Below are 14369 nucleotides of genomic sequence, written 5' to 3'. Positions count from 1 at the left end.
TCACAAGATTTAGATGTGTGTGTGTGTGTGTGTGTGTGTGTGTGTGTGTGTAAGCACAAACATTTATGACAAACAATTCTCATTAGAATAATCAAAACCTCAAGCTCAAAGCCCCCTTCTTTTTGCTTGAAAAACTTAAGATTTTGTACATTTTTAGGAGCATAGCAGTTATTCTATGCATGTTTCTTTATAACACATAGCCCCCCAAACCAAGCTAAAGATGAATTAAACTTATTTTGAACAAATTAAACGTGCAAATGCCATCTATTGAAACACACAGACTGCAGAAAATCAGTGCCTAGACTAGAGTTTGCAGCTCTATGTGTGTGTATTAGAAAAGAAGATATGAATCTTATCAGTATAGGAACCTTGAGGAAGAAGAGAAATTTATATCTGCAGCAAGCCAAAATGAACCCCAACAAACACCAAACCAAGCAAACAACAATAAAAACAAAACACCAATGTGTAGAGAAAAAAATCAATAAAATTAATAAATTTCTAGCTTGCTAACTATATAAAAAAAACCAAATTTCCAATATCAGAAGTAAAGGAGGGGTCTTCATTAAGGATGCCTGGATGTTGTACAGACAACTAAGGACCATTGTGAACGACCTCACGTCCACAAACCTGGTAATTTAGATAAATGGACCACACATTTGAAAGGTACTATAAAACTCACCCAAGACAAACGAAGACCTTAACTGTAAAGCACAACACTACGTCTGCTTTTGCGCTATTCGTATGCGCTACAGTACGCTCCTGCACCACGTGATGGTCCGCTAGTCTCAGGCAAGGGTCTGGAGATTTAAACACATACACAAAACAGAGAGACAGAGACACGGGGACACGGGTCATCCTTGAATTCCCTAAGAATGTCCCCTTTATTGTGTTCCAGGGCAGCTTATATAGGGATGCTTAACCGATAGCAACGTCCCAGCCAAACCCACCAGAAACCACTCCCCTGCCATCAGGAACTCCTGAGGGTCTCATGCTCAGAGCAGCTACAAGCAGTGGAAAACAAGTTGTTTGGTTAAAGAGTTACAAAAGAGGAACACACAGTTAAAAAGCTGAGCAGCACCACCCTCATAAAAATGAAGAAAACTGGAAGCCACGAGTGTTGGTGCACACCTTTAATCCCAGCATTGGGAAACAGGCGGATGGATCTCTGAGAGCTCGAGGCCAGCCTGGTCAATGAGTTCCAGAACAGTCAGGACTGTTATACAGAGAAACCCTGTCTTGAAACACAAAACAAACAAACAAAAACCTGGAGACAATTTTGTCTGTAAAACCACCACAACTTTTCCCTAGTTCTATCAGAGCTTCAAGCAATGTTTGATTATATTCACCCCTTCCCCAGCTCTCCCAGACCCACCCCTCCCTTCCCTACTCACCCAACTCTGTGTCCTATTTTTTTTTAATCCTTCAGGGCCAGCCTGTGCTCCCCAGATATTCTTGCGTGTGCTGTTTTCCACTGGAGTGTGGTTTACTCACCCGTGGCTACACTCTTTAAGCTGTCTCTCCTTTCCCCAATAGTTAACAGTTACCCACAGCTCTGCAGCCAAGGGTGAGGTTGTGTACCCAACTGCCGTCTCTCTTCTGCATTGATGCCTAAGCCTTGGCGGGGGTCGGGTAGGGTGGTGGGTGAGTATTAACGTTCCCTCTAGGGCTGAGCATTCTACAGTCTCTTATTCTCCCTACTGTGGCCAGTTGTTGGGCCTCTATGTTCACTACAATCTCCTGTTTCTCAGATGAGGTTTGGGGGTGTGCATTCATCTGAAGGGTGTTGTGACCAGGGGTATGTGAAGATTAGAGGGACATGTAGCCTTTCTGATGTTTCCAGTATAACAGTCAATTCTGTTGCTCATGAAGAAGAATGAGAGGCACTTCCGTTTCCTGCTGGGGGTCTGGAATCCACATCCTCTATCCTTCTAGGAAGTGAATAGACAACAGAAAACAATCACGTTTGTCCACCCATGACTTGTACTTTAAGGAGTATATTTTAAAAGTATAAGTCAAATTTTTTTTTTTCGGAGAGATGTGTATGGTGAGGTTTGCCACAGCAGTTTTTCATTTACTTCTTATTTCTAGGCTAAGGCTCAAACCCAGAGCATGCTGGGTAAGTGTTATACCACTCTGAGCCATAGCACAGCCCACACAAGCCCACAGAAATGTTAATGTCCGATGGGGAGATGATCTATTTTACCGCAACCTTATTTGACATACACGCAGTCAGAAATGATTTCACACACAATTTAACGATATAGGGAAATACAATGTGACATTAAGAAGAAAATAAACACATGTACTTTCTCCAGATTTTTGGAAATCTGCTGCATTTATAATTACTGAATATGCTATAACCTCAGAAAACACTTATTTTTTTCCACTTATTTATGATGCTTCCTGTATACACAGAAAAAGGAAAGTCCCAAATGCACATATGTAAATGAGTATATGTTTAAAGTTATGTTTGTAAAGGAAACTAAGAGCATGAACTCATGTCAAATTGGAGGCACTTGAGGTAGAAGTTGCAGGAGGACAGAAAAGGAGAGAGGCAGGCGTAGAAGACTGTAAGGAATGTCACAAAACTGCAGTTTAGCTACACTCTGTCCCTTCTCCTGAGGCCTGGGCAGAGAGGTCTAGGGCACACTCTTGCTCAGCTCTGCTCTGCTGCTTCTCTGACGGGCCAAGGGGCAGCGTGAGGCTCCACACATCAGAGTCTTAGCATTGTTTGGACCCTAGCTTCACTCTGCAATCTGGCGAATTTTATAAAGCCTCCCCTGCAATCTTACATTTAAAGAATAAAAGACTTGGAATGACAAACAAAAGCAAACATATCAAAATACTCTCACCAAATGATTTTACAAAAACCCAGCACTCAGGAAGCAGAGGCAGGCAGGTCTCTTTGAGTTTAAAACCAGCCTGGTCTACAAGTGCTAGATCCAGGACAGGCTCCAAAGCATAGAGAAACCCTGTCTCAAAAAAACCAAAGCAACAACAACAACAAAAACTAAAACCACAAACTGGTGACACAGAAATAGCTATGCATCTTTTTGAAGGCATCTTGTAGCCAAACCCAGTATCTAGGTAGCTACACTTCTGAAAAAATAATTCTGAATGTCAATGGCAGCTACCACTGTCATCTGGAAAGCAGTGTGCAGAAAATAGTCCTGTTCTTTCAACCAAGCTCGTGGATACTCAGTTCTGACTGTGGGTCTTAGGTTAAGCTCCTCGAACTGTTCAGACCCCAGCTTTCTATCCCAGCCCCTCCAGAGCTTGGGGGACAGAGTTTGATCTGCTTATGTCCAGGAGCATAACTGTGCAGCAAGTATGTCTGTGATGCCTGGATAAAAAAAGCAGTGAAGACAAGCTGGGCTTTTTGGGCTCTGACTTTGTCCTTGCTTGGCCTGACCAGAATGGGAGAAGTTCCAGAATGCAGAAGGAGGATGGAAATTTTCAACACACAGATATGAATGTACACACACGTCAAAAATTCCAATTCCTTAATTCCAGGTACATGGCCAGCTACTCGCCTGGCATTAGTAGGTTCTTCCTACGCTCTGATTGTCTTGGTCTATTTTCTGTTGCTATAACAGAATACCACAGCCTGGGTAATTTATAAAGAACAGAGGTTCCCCTTTGCTCATAATTCTGGAAGGTATCATGTTGCTTCTGGTAAGAGTCTCCTTGCTGTATCATAACATGGCAGAGGGCTTCACAAGGTGAGAGAGAGCAACCGTGCTGACCCACATCTCTCTTTTCACCAAATCACTAACAGAGATCTCATTTCAGGATCCCATCTAATCTTGATCACCTCGCAGAGACCTCATCTCTGAATACCACAGGGACATGCGTTTGGGTATTAAGTTTATAACCTATGAACTTTTGGGGGGATGTTCCATCTCCAGTAGGTACTGTGGAACATCTGGTTAGTACAGGAGCCGGACCAGTGCTGATCCCCCTGTCTCCACTCCGCTATTTCATTCCTAACAGTTAGAGGTGGTGTTTCTCACGTATCTGACTGGAGCCCAGGCTTTCCTGAGCCCTTGAGATCTACTTATTATGTTGCCTGTCACCTTCAGTGACTCCACAGTGAACCATCCTTTCAAAAGGACCTCAGTGATCTGTGGGTGCCTTTCGCTGGGGATCAAGCAGGTTATATGTCTGCCAGGGCCCCATAGACGAATTACATCTGCATTGGAGACAATACTTCGTTGTAGAATGAAACTCTTTGTTCCCTGCAATGCCTTGAATTTTGTGCACTGAAATGAAATTTTTTTTTATCTTGGCTCTTTCTGTGTTTGCCCGATAAATCTCAGTTCTGTTTTTTTTAAAAAAATTTATTTTTAACTGTTCGATATCATTTTGTTTTAGGTTTGTTTCTTGGAAGCACCATATAATTTAAGTTTCTATTTTAACCTATAATTTGAGTCCTCCTTTAAAGACTTTTTTCTCCTACTTTTGTTGTTGCATGTATGCTGGCTCCCTGTTGAAGGCACAGATGAACAAAGGGAAGGACCAAAGGATCAAAGTTACTCCATCTTCTCTCCTCAGAGGTAGTACCGTTTTCTGGACGAGGCTTTGCAGTGTTCCTGACTCTGCTAATTCTCTCATAACTTTCTAGCACATCCTTCTTCCTGAACCACAGACTCGGTATCATTGCTCGGACACTGATGGGTGCCTCTCATCACGTCAGTCCGCCTTTAGAGGAGCAGCAGTGTATGAGGCGGGCTGGTCTCCCAGTGCCTTTGAGGCTCCGAGCAGAGGTGAAGTGCCCCCATGCTGGGTGTGTCTCCCGGAGCTGAAAGCACCGAGCAGGTGGCCTTGCCGCCTCTCCAGGACTGGCACTGTCTTCCCAAGGAAAGACTATTTTTTCCTGGAACTCACTCTGTAGTTCTTCCTGCTTTGTGTCTCACTGTGGATTTTTGTCTGTTTTCTTATTTATTCTTGGGGTGATCATTTGTACCTAGGATTTCCATTTTTAAAAAGTGTATAGATTGCTGACATTATTTTAAGAAATATCTCTCTCTCTCTCTCTCTCTCTCTCTCTCTCTCTCTCTCTCTCTCTCAATGGGATCTCAGGAAGTACCCCCAGGCTGGCCTCGTCTTCTGAATACTCCAGCTTCGTCCTCCCAAGTGCTGGGATTATAGCACATGCCATATGCCCTCTTCTAACCTACCATCTACTAAAATATTTATTTATTTTATGTATAAAAAGTTTTTTTTCTGCATGCATGTATGTACACCACATGCGTGCCTGTGGAAAAGGACATAGAATTGCTAGGAACTGGAGTTACAGATGGACGTGAGCTGTCAACTGGGCGCTGGGTCATCTACAAGAACAGTAAGTGCTCTTAACTGCTGATCAACCCCCGCAGCCCCTAACCTACTATCTTTTATAATTCTTCCCATATTCCCTTTACTCAATCTTCTCAATATAGTTCTGGAAAATGACTCAGGTTACATTCAGTCTATTCACCATTTAGCTGAACAATGAGGCCTAACGGTGTCTCATCTCTCATGTGATTTCAAATTTCCCGGAGGCCTGGGGGTGTAAACCAACAGTTGAGTATGGTATGTGCAAGGCCCTGGGTTCAGTTCCAGTGATTTTTTTCTTCTCTTCTGAAACTGCACCATTTTAAAAATTTAACTTTCTCTGTGACTGCTAAGTATTCCTCGCCTCCATCCCTTTCTTTTTAGCAGTAAGTATCTGTTAAGTTCCGGGGAGGAATGGATGCCGTATCTTGAAGGTCATCTGAAGAATGGTTAAAAAAAAGAGAGAGCGCGTGATCCAATGTGTTTCGCGTGAGCCAAGCGAGCTGAGGCTGAGATTGTTTGGCCAATGGATTTGGTAACGTGAAAGTCGCTGGTGACCTTGACAAGACTTGGGTTGTGGGAACAAATGTCTTATTGGAAGGGATTCAAATGAGCATGGAGGACAGGAAATCATAGACTGTGATGCAGAAAATGTTTGAAAAACATGAGCTTTTCTCTAGAGGGACCAGAGAAATGTGGAGAAGAATGTAGGCTGGAGGAAGGGCTTTGAGGTGCTCAGTCTCCAGAGTGGACCTGAGGAGTCACTCCCCTCTTGGGGTCCAGGGGTTCGCATAGTCTCCTTTCTTGTTGTATCTGGGTTAGTGTGTGTGACCTTAAGCATATGTCAGTCACGTGTGAGGGGGGTTTACAAAAGACTGCCATTTCCAGGTGAGATGCTCTTTGTACCCCCACCATGCCTCGTTTCTTGAGAAGCAATAAACTGTGCTGTGTGCTGCACTGATCATTCCACCTGATGGGGGACTATGTGTCAGCCAGTGAGCGAGGAGACTGAAGCTTGACAGTAACCACGGAGATGAGTCAGCCTGCAGCTGAGCCTCCAGCCCCACGTGAAGCCTTTGCTGACAGCTCAGAGTCATAACCAGCAAGGTGAGTCAAGTCAGTTCACCGTGAGAGAATACGTAGGCTCCAAGTTGCTGACTTGGGACATAACTTGTAATACGGGCTAGTGTCGACTTTTGAGAAGAGAAGTAGAGAAGAGCACAGCTGTGGGCTGACGGGAAGAACTGAGTAGTTCAAGAGAAGTGCTGACATAGAAGAGGGGAATGTTTTGGCAGGTGAGACAAGATGGTGCCCTTTCTTTGGCCCTCTCTTTGTCTCTTCTCTCCCTGTCCCTCCCGTACTGTCACGGTTTTCTTCTGTCAGTTGGCTCTCACCTCTTTCCCACAAGAATTCGCTATGTAGGTTGAGCAAGACCTTAATAATTCCTAGACGGAGGAACCTGAGGGAAGCACCAAGGATGCAGAGCGAAGCTGGGAGATGATGAGCCATCAGCATGGAGCCCCGGGAAGCTCAGCATGAGCCCATCGTCACAAAGCCAGGACACCCTGTACCCCAGCATCAGCCCACTGCCCTGCATATTAGAAACTGGTTTGTAGCTGGTTCATCTTCTGAAGAAGTTATAGATCTCTGGATGTGATGTTGAAAGATTTCCAGGGCCCCAGCCTTTCATTAAGGTATTATGTCTTCCCCTTGGGTTCTGCCATAGAAGTGTGTAAGGGTGAACAGGGGAAAAAATGTTCATTTGTTCATATTCTTCTTTAATACAGTGATACTGCTTGCCACAGAGGCCTTTTTGGTCTTGTAAGGGACAGGGCAATGTATGTGTCAGACAGTGGATTTATCCATAGTATTGGAAATAAATCACTTGGATAAAACTAATTTTAGATGAAGCAGAAGCTATCTATGTTCATTTTTCTTCATGTCATTAATGAGTGCCAGTTGTACACTCAGGTGGCCTTCCCTGGGGACATTTATGTGCAGCCCCTTACACTGTGGTATTTAGAGATGTATTCATTCTCAAAGCCAAAGACTCACACAGTATTAGGTTGGTAAGAGGTGTGGCTCCTGGAACTACAGTCCCTGCCCCTCCTGGTCGATGTGACCCATGAGGGCAGAGAGAAATTACAGTTTAGGTTGGAAATAGGGCGATGGTTTTGTGTTGTTCAGTGACATCATACAAGCTCTTAAAGTGGAAGAGTCCAAGAAAGGGCATGGCCCCCGAGGGGACCTCGACTAGACTTCAAAGGCGGGAGAAGGAGGCCATGCCAAGGGATGCAGCTGATTCTAGATGCTGAGAGCCCTCCTCAGCCACCAGACAGCAAGGAAACATAGGCTCTCCCAACACCAGAAAACAGATTTGATGGGCGACTTGAAGGAGCAAGAGATGGATTCTGCCCTAGTATCTCAGAAGAAACATGGTCCTGCTGAATTTGAACATCTGACCCTTCCTGTCTCTCTGCTTCCTTTCTGCCACCAGATGAGCAGCCTTTGCCAGGTGGATGAGTGCTCACCAAAACCTCGGAGGTCGGTTCTGTTGGCAGGGATTTCAGTTGCTGTAGCGTTTTGACTACTGTGAAGAGTGCTGCGGTAAAACGAGGTGGTTTTATCCCTTAAAGACCACCAGTTTCGCTCTCTACACTCCGTGGAAGTTTCGGCACTGTCTCGTCGTTTTCCTTTTCGGTAACAACTAAACCATTTGAAATTGTTACCAAGATTGGGCACTTTCTCCACATTCTTGCCAGCACTTGTTATCTTTTGATTTGTAAAATCAGCCCTCTTAACAAGGAGTGAAATTTCAGCTCCTTGTGTGGAAGGAGGGAGGGAGCTGGTGCCTATGTAGACAGTGGCCAGAGGTAAATATTGAATGTCTTCCATTATTGCTTCCCCATTTTTTTTGAACAGAGTCTCTCGTTTAACCTGGAGCTTGCTTATTTGGTTGGACTGACCAGCCAGCGAACCACAGGCACCCTCCTGTCTCTGCCTCCCTTGCACTGAGATTTCAGGTGCACTCGACTGTGCCCAGCTTTTTATGTATGTATGACGATCTAAAATCAGAAATCAAGTCTTTGTGTTATAGAACAAGCACATTACTGACTGAGCCTTCTTCCCAGACCTGGAAGTGCACGGTGCTGTGTTTTTGATTTGCATTTCCCTGCAACAGTGGTGTTGCAGAATCCTTACACACCCATTGCTCATTTGTGTGTTTTTTTTAGAGAAGCCAATTTTAGAGATCTTCAGTAATCAGTATGATATTGTACACTTAAAATCCGTGGAGCAAACAAATGCCATGTTGTGTTCTTATCACAATAAAAACAGACTTTGTTATTTCAAAGTTTAAATCTTATGATCGTGAGTTTCAGGGTTATGAAAATACTGTCTCAAACGTCTCCCCATCTGTGGGCCTGTGAAACTAACCACACAGTTGTCTGTCCCTAGCCTCAGTCCAACGCTGAGTCCAGCATAGGAAGACAGTTAGGGATTGCTGGTGCACAGGCGCTGGTGTGGGTGGAGAATGGAAAGAAAAAAAGAAGAGACAGGGAGGTGGATGGGGGGGAAGAGAAGGAGGGGGAACTGGGGCTAGTATGTAAAATTAAAAAAATTAATAAAAGAAAAGAAAAGAAAAACTGAGATAATTAGAGAAGAACAGCTTCCAGAGTCACTAGGTAAATCCTAGTCAGTCTTTGAGTTTAAGCCTGGACATGCCCTGTGGCTCCTGGCTCTACCATACATGTGTGTGCTTGGTGTGCCCTAGAAGCCATTCATCTTCAGAAATACAATTCCAAAGGCTATTTGAAGGTTAGGAACCTGCTTCTTACCTATATAATCTTGGGACTTTGGAAATATTTCGCTTTTCTCTGTTCATTTCAATTCAAAAATGGCGTCTCTGCTGCTGTGGCTTCTCAAGAACTCTGCTGCAGGTGCCACAGGGGCCCTAAGCCAAATTCACATATTTCCAGATATTTCTACCATGGTGATTGCCGAGACATTTGGAAGATAATGTGTTTTGCTTTCTAGAACCCCCTTCTATGAGAACTCTATATAGACAGGCACCTTGATACCTGGGGTGGGGGGCTTTGTGAGCGGTTGAGTACACCTGCCCTGTGGGGAAGGTGAGAGCTGAGCTTTTGGCAGGGTGGAATAGCCCTGGGCTCAGGTTCCTCTGCTCCACTCTGTGGATTCCCATTTTGAACATCTAGCCTCTTTTGACATAGAAAGAGCTGAGAAGTGCCTAAACCACGCTTGCTCATTCCCCTAGTCTAAATCATGCTGGCTCATTCCCCTAGTCTAGCTTTCCTCTGAATTTTGCTGTAAACACTGTGAAGAAGTCAGGCATCACCGTCAAACTCACGGCTCAAGAACCAGCTTCTGCTTTGCCCATGACTGCTAGGCACGGCTTTATTAGCACAGTTTAATTGGAGCAAAATGGATGTCATGTGACATTTAGTACTGAGTTGTATGATATATTTTGATCCTATCCACCCCCTTACCCTCTCTTGTCTCTTCATACCCGCTGATCTCCTTTCTCTTTCTGACTGGTCCTCCTTCTACTGCCATTGTGGGGTGGGTGTTGATGCTCAGCCACAAATGGGTATTCTCCCCAAGAGCACAAAGTTTTTTGCCAGTATAAGCTAGGATTACTATCCCCATTTCTCATAGACATTCCTCATGCTCTTCGCAGACGTCATCACCAGCTTTTTGAAGTAATGAGTTTTAAGGATGCAGCATACAAAGTAATGGGTTTCATCATTATGATATTTTAGTACAAACTTTTTCCAAACCACCCTCCCTGAGCACCGCCTTTTCTGACTCTTCTTGTTGGTCCCCTCCCACCCCCAGGAGCTCCTGTTGACTTTCATGCCCCTTGTGTTCTATTTTCCTATTTCCTCCTCCCTTGAGACCAGTTTTTCTCTATCATGTCCCCTTTTCCAGTTTCATGACCTATATCATATATGTATGTGTATGTATATGTCTATACATACACACACACATAAAAGTCATGAAAAATCAGTAGTCTTTGAACATTATTTCTTTAGTGTGTGTGGGTACATGTGTACATGTGAGTTCATGCATGTGAGGCCATAAGAAGGTGTTGGATGCACTGGAACTGGACTCACAGATAGTTATGGGCTACCACATGCGTTCTGGGAATCAGAACCAGGTCTTCTGGAAGAGCAGCCATGTCTCTTAACTGATGAGACATCTTTCCAGTCTAATCCATCTTGGTTTTTGAGACAAGCTCTTTCACTGGCTTTTGCGTCTTGCTAATTAGGTTATGCTGGTTGACCAGCAAGCCTAGGAAGCCACCTGTTTCTACCTTCCAGCATTGGGACCACAAGGACACAGCACCACTCCTGGCTCTTTACACAAGTTCCGGGGATTGAAATTGGCTTCCCTTGCTTGCATGACAATCTCCTCATGAACTATCTTCCCAGCTCCCTCAATATTCCTTTAAGTAGAAATTTCTAATAACTACCTATTTGCCATGCTTACACTTTTTCTACAACATATTTGCAATGTTATTAGAAATCACGTCTGCCTCCTGTGAACAAGTCAATACCAGGCTTACAGACGATGAGACCATGTAGGAGACAGATGAGCTATTTAACAAAAACTATCCTAGATTATTGAGCTCACAGAAACTCACCAGTCGACCATAGAGGTCTGAACAAGTCCAACTAAGATTAGACAAACTTAGCACAGGATAAAGCATCTGAGGAAGTCAACAAACTTGTGAGCAAATCCCATGCATGCACTCATGAATACTCAGTAAATGCCTCTAACAGATGCTTACGAATGTCTAATAAATAGAATATCTAACCACTAGAGTTTTGTGGTAACTTGCCACAAAACAATATCTTGCAATATATTCCTGGCACACACATTTAGTCCTTGGGTTTTGTATCTTTGACCTGCTTTTGGAAGGGAGAGAATGCAGTCCAGCTCAAAGCCACCCTCCCTATCTTTTAGCTTAGTCTAACTCCGGAATCCTCAGTCCTGTGCACCCTGCTGCTGTTCTTCACAGCCACAGGAATATGCATGAGCCCAGTGAAGATCTCCTCGTGAGGCCGGATGATGAGAGAGAGACGAGAGAAGCATCTTTGCCTGTTCTCCTTGTAGGCAGGTTTGTGTCAATGCTTTTAAGGAAGTCTTTTCTTGAGTCCTCTGCATCTTTCCTCCTATCCAGTGCCCTCTCCCTTGTTCCACTAGGAAGGGGTTCTAACAGAACCTTTGAGAATTCACACGATGACCTGACAACTTGTTTCACAATGTGCTGTAATACATTTAGTTGAAACTTCCACTTTGTTACCTAAGCACACTTGGTTTGATTGGCATCTGTCCCCCTCCACTAGAGTCAGCCCCACCACACCCCTCTTGCTCAAGCTTCAAACATGAGCACCAAGGACAGTGCCGGACTCATACCAGGAGCCGCAAATGCTTGATTCCCTAATCAATGCACTTGAAACTTGCATTTTGGGTCATGAATACTGCATACAAATTTCTTTTATTTCTCCTTTACAGACGTTAGGTGGATTTATTTTCAACAAACCTTTTAAGAAAAGCAACGTTAAATAGCCTCCCCTCCCCCACCCAGAAATGTTCAGATTGGCGGAATCCCAACTTGTTCCATACTTGTTGCCTTAATTACAACTAGGGTTATTTTCACATAGGAATGAGACTTCCCTAATGCAATTTACCTCAAAAATCCTTCAATTTCAAACGCAAAGAACAAAACCAGAACGCTAACAACACGAGTGCTTTTCCCAACTCACTTGGATCTGAAGTGCCCACCCTGGCTCCTCTAACTAGAACATGCGTCATGGGACTGCACAGAGGAGCAGGAACGAGGCTCTTCCTGTTCTAATTTTGAGGAGGAGCAATTGAAACGTCTGACTCATCCAAGTCATTCGTGGAGAGCGTTCACGTGTTCATAAATTATGGAACGTGCTGAAAGAGTCTGAGCGCTCCCTGACAGATCTTTTTAGCATCTTTCCGGATAAGAAGAGAACCAAGATCGTTTATCTTTTCAATTACCGTTTCTCATTATTACCCCTATTAAACAGTGTGATTCATGCCTGGCTATCAAGAGAAGAGAAGGATTTTAAGGTCAAACTATGAAAATGAGAGTGAAGGAAGGAGAGGAGAATGGCAGTGACCAAAAACCTGGGGATCAATGGGTTCTTTCTTCCAATGCCTTTTTTATTTGGAGGTAAATTAAGAGCCAGAATAATTTAGTAAGCACTTACTTTTGAAATTAGTAACATTTATTGTGAAGCTTTGGTGATCGAAAACCAACCCGTTTTGATATAACCACAGCCCCCAAAGCAACAGGTTAATATTCTATGGTGGACATTGAGGATGTGAACAGCATTGGAGTGATACTCATCACTACGGAAACAGTATCTTCGAGACACACCAGGGCTGAAGCACATATGAACTCACAGAGACTCTGGCAGCACACACAAGACGTGCACAAGTTCACGTCAGACAGGGTCTCAGTACTGAGAGGGGAAGCAGACACAGGGTCCCACCCTAACCAAGAAACTATCTGCAGTTGACACCCCTTGGCAAAGGGAAAAATCAGTTTTCTATTTGTGGGGTTTTTTTGTTTTTTGTTTCTTGTTTCTTTTCTTTCTTTCTTTTTATTTTTCTTTTGAGAAAGAGATCACAAAGTTGGCTGGGTAGGGAGGTGGGAAGGACCTAGTAGGAGTTGGAGGAAGGAAAAACATGATTGAAATACTTTATATGAAAAAAATTAAACAAAAGAAAAGGTTTGAACAAGTAGTGACTGGGTCAGAATGGGTGATCGGGGTATTCAGGACTCATCCTCAGTGGGCAAAGTTGACCACAATGGTGAAGAAAGGTCATAAAAGACTGGCCATTTTCCTTACATAATAGCCCCGATAATCATTGAAGAAATATTTGCACCTCAATTGTGAATAGAGTCTGCCTTCCTACCCCCACTCACATTAGGTTTGGCTAGATAATTTGCCTGGGCCCATACGATGCTTGTGGCTGTGCTGACGGAGGCTGGAGTCTGCCCTTGCACACTTCCCTCTGTAAGCATATGGTGCACGTACCCTGGTCCATCTGCTCGACCACTGAAGAAGAGAGACACATCGAGTTGACTTGGACTCTAGCATGGCCTGAAGTTGCGTTTGGCTAAACACAATGTTAAACAGCTGGAATACAGAGATAAATACTTGCCACTTTAAGCAATAAGGCAAAGATTAGTGATTCCCCAAGGTTTGGCCATCTGAACCTCCCTTGTGGTGACATTTCTAGTCTCTTAGTTTTGAGTTTATGGAGTTCTCTCATGGTTCTAATTGCTTCTTGCCAATGGGTGTACCGTCCGTACTACTGCGTGTACTACGCCTGTAGGGCAGAGCCTGTACTACAGGACCACTCCTGAGCTGGGCAAGGGCCTGGAGATTGAAACACACAAAGACACACAGACAGAGACACGGGTCATCCTTGAAACAACAATGCCCCCTTTATTGTGTACCAGAGCCACTTAAATATGGATCCTTAACTGATAGCCACGCCCCAGCCAAACCCACCAGAAACCACTCCCCTGCCATCAGGAACTCCTGAGGATCTCATGCTCAGAGTAGCTACAAACAGGAAAAACAAGTTGTTTTGCTCAGAGCAGCTGCAAGCATAACAGGTTGTTTACAGGAAATTCAGGGTCTGGGTCCACAGCCTCCAACAAATGATGTTCTTTATTCTTGCATGTCATTCTCATATTGTGGAGCTGTGAACTTGAACTCAAGGACTGTATCTATTGTCCTTGAGCTCTCTATGCTGTGCCCAGAGCACCTCCCAACATTTCCCTGGTGCTGACCTAAACCTGTTAGTAGTTCCTTCAAATTGGCTAGAACCCATTCATTCATTCATTCATTCATTCATTCATTCATTCATAATTCATTAATTTAATTAATACTGTTTTCTATATGTCAGAAACTGTTGCTAGCACTTGAGAAGCAATGTCTGATCTAACGGAGCTTCCGTTATGGCCGTAGAGATATCTACTA

Source organism: Microtus pennsylvanicus, chromosome 2 (genome assembly GCF_037038515.1).
Source record: "Microtus pennsylvanicus isolate mMicPen1 chromosome 2, mMicPen1.hap1, whole genome shotgun sequence".
Classification (NCBI taxonomy): Eukaryota; Metazoa; Chordata; class Mammalia; order Rodentia; family Cricetidae; genus Microtus; species Microtus pennsylvanicus.
The sequence above is the reverse complement of the archived record's forward strand: the minus strand, read 5'-3'. Positions refer to the sequence as shown.